The 5,904-nt window shown below is 42.8% G+C and overlaps 1 non-coding gene across 1 annotated transcript; it reads left to right on the top strand.

The window, feature by feature from the left end:
- Window positions 1-4,120: 4,120 nt before the first annotated feature.
- Window positions 4,121-4,193, top strand: TRNAA-UGC. Its single transcript has one exon. It is a non-coding gene; the product is annotated as a tRNA-Ala (tRNA).
- The last annotated feature ends 1,711 nt before the right edge of the window (window positions 4,194-5,904 follow it).

The following is a 5,904-nucleotide window of genomic DNA, read 5'->3' as shown; positions in this document are numbered from 1 at the left end:
ACACCCCTGGCATATCTGATCTATGTCTCTTTGGAGACTTTGCTCCTCAATCTTGAAAACTATGAATATCTTTACCATGTGACAAAAATGCTTTCATTTTTTATGAATCATTCTGCCCTTCATATATTCATAAACATGGGAGAGAGAGAGAGAGAGAGAGAGAGAGAGAGAAATTGAAGAGGGGAAGATTTGTCTACATAGGAGTGTGGGAAAATGGAGCTCAAATTTTCTGAATCCAAATTCCAAGGAGAAAGGTTGCGAGATCAAATGTTCCTTATGTTACTTGGTGTAGATAAGAGTTATTTACAGAAGGATGTTGATTGGGAAGTTTCTGGAATTAGATTTCCAGAATAAAACAGTTAATCAAATCTTTCTGATTTTTATTGCAATAGCAATGATTTTTAATAGCTTCCAGTATCTGGATGAATCTTTTCAGTTCACAAAAGGAGTATAAAGATCTTGCCAAATTAGAGCCAAGCGGGGAATTAGCTCAAATGGTAGAGCGCTTGTTTAGCATGCAAGAGGTAGCGAGATCAATGCCTGCATTCTCCAGTCAGTCTCTGTTTGGTTTTGGCTTCCATTACAGAAAATCTTCATGTAGGCAAGTTTTGCATATTTTCCTGACTAGAAATAATTAGTGGCAATGCAAAAGTCCTGCTTTGCTTGCAAGACATGATGGGGATTAATGCCCACCTTTTCTAGCCAGGCTTTTGATTGATTTGATTATCCTTTCCCAAGATCCACCCCACTGATTCTGCATACGATTTTCTGTGTGAGTGTTTCTTAAGAAATGATTGTAGAACAGGATGCTGTAAAACTAGCTCAAATTAAAGGAGTGCTTGCTTAACACAAACGAAGCAGTAGGCCCAAACCTACCTTTAACACTATTTATTATTATATATTTTAAGGTGACCAACTGTCCTCCTTTTGTGAGTTCTGTCCTCCCTCGAAAAGTGTTCTCCTACATGTCCTCCTTTTCAATATTTGAAGACTAATCTTCAGGGCTTTTTTTTCTCATAGAACGCTCAGAATGACGTTCCGGCACCTTTTTTTGATGGTTTTTTTTTCAACTTTTGCATGAGCTGTGCTACTCCCCCTATTGGCTTTTGAAAGCCAATAGGAATTGCTGCTGAATGTACCAAAACACCCGGCCGGTAAACTTTGCACATGCAAGTTGTCTGCAGCGAAGGCGAATTGGCAGGAACTTTGCACCCCTCCCTGCTACCCAACTACACCATCTCCTAGTTAGTCCCGAAGATACTTGGAGGATACTGGAGCGGCGACGCCACAGTAACTTTCTCTTGATCTTCGGCCCTGCTAGGGCAATAATGGCTGCGGGTGCAAGAGGCAGGGGCAGCGAGGCTGCTGTGGGTGGGGGTGTGAGGGGTAGCAGTGGCCGACTGCCCCCCATGCTGTGAGAGCCACGGGGCCTGCTCTACATGGGGCTGTGCAGGGTGGGCAGTGGTGCTGGTGGGGTGGCTGCAGGCGGGGTGTGTCGACGGCGGGCTGCCCCCTGGGGCTGGAGCCAGCACAGCTGGTCCTTTGGGAGCTGCAGGGCCCACTCTACACGGCGGGGCAGCAGTGCTGGTGGGGCGTTTGCGGGCAGAGGCGCATATGTAAGTATAATTACAATATAAAATGTTATTGTTACAAATGTTTTTTATTATGCATTTATCATATTATAGTGTATTCTGTATTATTGTTGCAATAAATAAAATATTTCTTTTTTTACGATATTTTTTTCTTCAATTTATTTGTGTCCTCCTTTTCATTGTAAAAAAGTTGTCACCTTAATATTTAATTAGAGGATTTACATGGCCATCCATCCTTTGCCATTCCACTCCTGTGATTCTGCATACAATTTTCTCTGTGGGTGTTTCTTGAGAAATGATGATGGAGCAGCAATGCTAGGATGCTATGCAATTAGCTCAAATGGAAAAATGCTTGCTTAACATGCGAGAGGTAATAGATTTGATGCCCAAATCTACTGTGGGAAGTCAGCCCCCCCCCCCAGAGAAGGAAATATTAAAAGGGCAGAAAAATATATTTCCTAAAAGGATCTTAAAGAGGCAGAAAAGCATGCCCAGTTTTCTTAATAGCCCCAAGTCTCCCTCCCCCAAGCAGAAATGCAGATGTAAACCATCCAGGAAGGTTGGAGGCCCCTAGCTAAAAGATTAAAAAGACAAAGACACCTAAAATCTACATACCCCACCCAAACTCTAAGACAGGATATGATAGGATTAACCCACAGATGCCAAAGGGCACACCCAGATTCAGGTCAGAATACATGACACAGGAAATACAAAGCCTCAAACAGGAACAGGAAACAACCTCGAACCTCAAAGGATATAAAAACCCACTCCCTACGTGTGCTCACTCTCTTTTCTTCCAGAGCCATCTTCCTCTCCTCATCAATAAACTGAATCCTTCTTTCTAAAGCAGTCGCCATGTTGTTTATTCCTGGCTTGGACTGAACCATGATGAAGACTTTTCCTTCAACAATACCTTTACCTTGTTTTGCCATTTTATTAGATCATTTTTATATATTTCTCATTTAAAGGATTTATATGATCCTTCATCCACTGCCACATGACTCTGGGTGGCTAACAACAATGATTAAAAACAGAAACACTAAAAACAATGCAACAAAAAAAATCAACAAAAACAGGATCCCAATCCACCAATGTCACCCCTGATCTATATAATCCTCCAGGCTCCAACCTTACTATCCTAGTATCTTGGAGAAAAGCCAGGTCTACATGGCTGTCTGGAAGATTAGGGGAGGGGGGGGGCGCTGCCAAATCACAAGGGGAAAGTGTACCATAGGGTAGGAACTTCATAGATCTGGCAAGCCCTCCCCTCTTGATCTTCCAGACAGTTATGTAGAGCTGGCTTTTCTCCAAGATGCTAGGATAGAAGGCAATACTTAAAGAAAGAGATCTGGGAAATACCTACTCCATCCAAATTAGAGAATGGACAGATACCATAGAGAGAGGCAGTCCTGCAAATAATCTGTCCCTGTGCCAGATAATAGAATAGGACAGAAGAGTTGGAAGGGACCTTGGAAGTCTTCTAGTCCAACCCCTGCTCAGTAGGAAACCCTACACCATTTCAGACAAATGGTTGTCCAATCTCTTCTTAAAAGCTTCAAATGTTGAAGCATTCCCCACTTCTGGAGGCAACTTGTTCCACTGATACATTGTTCTCACTGTCAGGAAATTTTTCTTTCGTTCTAGATTGCTTCTCTCCTTGATTAGTTTCCATCCACTGCTTCTTGTCCCGCCTTCAGGTGCTTTGGAGAATAGCTTGACTCTTTCTTCTTTGTGGCAACCCCTGAGATATTGGAACACTGCTATCATGTCACCCCTAGTCCTTCTCTTCATTAAACTAGACATACCCAATTCCAGCAACTGTTCTTTATATGTTTTAGCCTCCAGTTCTGTAATCATGTTTGCTGCTCCTTAACAGATAGGACTTAAAAGGTGCACCTTTTAAGGAGCACCTTGAATTGCACTGGAGAGAATCTGGAAGTCAATTCAGCTCGCATAACAACAATGCAATGTGAGCAAGCCGAGGGGCACCAAAACTGTACAAGCTGCCTCATGCTGGACCATTTGTAACTTCTGTTTGGTCTTCAGGGACAGCCCCACATAGAGCACATTGCAGTAGTCCAAATGTAAAATACAAGGCATGAAGGGAAGCTGAGGTTGCTGTCTGAGCTGCTCACCTCTTTTCCTAAGACAAGGCTCAGCTCAACCCTTTCTCCAAAGGGCCATAAAAGGTTGTACAGCTTCAGAAACCTAAAAGGAGATGGGCTAATTCATTCCTCTCCTCCACATCCGCTGCCAGTTTGATGAGAGAAGCTTCACCCTCGCAGGATCCATGCTGGCATTTCAGCAGTCTGGCACAGATCCAAAACTCAGGTGCTTCAATTCATAGCTGTGAGGAACTTGTCCACTTTCTCTGAATTCACCTGCTCAAGCTCTTCCTGTGTAATGGAACTCAGATACGTCTTGGTCATTTCTAGCAGACTTATTAGTTGGCATCTAATTTCATCTCCTCAGTTTGTACTTCTTGTCCTGAATTCTTGCAGTTTGGTGGATCAAGGCTGGCTGGAGCTGGGGAATTAGCTCATATGGTAGAGCGCTTGCTTTGCATGCAAGAGGTGGTGGGATCGATGCCCACATTCTCCAGATCATTTTTTTTTTTTACTTACTTTTCCAAAGTATTAGACCATTTTCATCTCCTCAGTTTCTGCATCTTGTTCTGCATCTTCTTGTAATGTGGCAGAAGAAGTTTGACAAGGCAGTTGGGGAAATTAGCTCAAATGGTAGAGTACTCGCTTTGCATGCGAGAGGCAGCAGGATCAATGCCTGCATTCTCCAGTAAGTTTCTATTCAGTTTTGGCTTCCGTTCAGAAAATCCTCATGCAGGCAAGTTTTGCATATTTTCCTGGACTGGACATTAATGGCAATGCAGAAGTCTTGCTTTGTTTGCAAGAGATGATGGGGATCAATGCCCACCTTTTCTACACAGGCTTTTGGTAGATTTTTGTCATCCTGCCCCCAAAATCCAGTGGTGGGATTCAGCCAGTTCACACCACTTTGGCAGAACTGGTAACTAATTTTTTGTGGCCTAGGCCCAGAATAGACTTCTGGAAGTGGCATCCACACAGAGAACCATTTGTCCACATATTTGAATCCCACCACTGGATCCACCCCACTCCACCCCTGTGATTCTGCATATGAACTTCTGTGTGGGTGTATCTTGAGAAGTGATAGAGCAGCATTGCTACGATGCTGTGAAACTAGCTCAAATGGAAGACTGCTTGCTTCACATGCAAGAGGTAGTAGGTTTGATGTCTCCCCTTTTCAATCAACCTGTACCCTATTTTGCCACATTATTAGACCATTTTTATATATGTCTTTATTTAAAGGGTTTCTATAGCCACCCATCTTCTTCTGCATAACTCTGGATAGCGAACAATAGTGATAAAAACACACACACAGAGAGAATAGAGAGAATAATACTTTATTGTCACGTTGAATGTACACTAATCGGCATACCTTAAAGTGAAATTTCATTGCATACAGCTCTTAAAGGGTCACCACCTCCGATATGCGCCACATAAATATGACAAAAACAAACAAACAAACAAACACAGAATTATGCATATACCCACATATATTATATGACACAGAGAAACAACAGTCTAGTTCGGGTTATGTATACATGTGCATGGCGAGAGAAACAAACCTTGCGAGTTTACCAGACGGATGGCATAGGGAACAAAGCTATTACAGAATCGGGTAGTCCTGCTAGAAATACTTCAAAACCTCCTCTCAGAGGGAAGCAACAGAAACAGACCGTGAAGTGTGTGTGTGGGGGGTCTCTAACAATGCTTTCTGCTCTAAGCACATAGTGCTTATAAGGATCCTGAATACCGGGGAGCGAGCTTCCTATGATCTTCTCAGCTGAAAGACTGAAAACAACACAACAAAAAATTAAGAGAAATCAGGACCCCAATCCACCAACAACATTCATTCATCTATACAGTCTCCCATGCTCCAATCTTACTACTCTAGTAGCTGGGGGAAAGGCCAGCTCTTCATGGCTGTTTGAAAAGTTAGGGTTTTTCATTTTCCAGTCAACCTGTCAAGCTTCAAAATTTCTTATTTTGTTTCAGCAGTTTGCTTGCCAGTTTGCTTGCCAGCAGGTGGGAGCAGAGATCACTGGAATGTATGGGGAGTAGTTTAGTCTGGGAAGAAATGTTCTTTAAGATTGTTGCTAGGAAATGGAGGTGCTTAATTGGGGAACGTGACTAGCAGTGTCAGGAGGGAAGGAAGTTTCTATACTTTTAATTTACTGTTCTGGCACCCAAACTCAGAACTATTTTCCCACTTA

This window comes from Crotalus tigris, unplaced genomic scaffold, assembly GCF_016545835.1.
Source record: "Crotalus tigris isolate CLP2741 ecotype Arizona unplaced genomic scaffold, ASM1654583v1 scf7180000020497.760770, whole genome shotgun sequence".
NCBI lineage: Eukaryota > Metazoa > Chordata > Lepidosauria > Squamata > Viperidae > Crotalus > Crotalus tigris.
The sequence above is the reverse complement of the archived record's forward strand: the minus strand, read 5'-3'. Positions and strand labels throughout refer to the sequence as shown.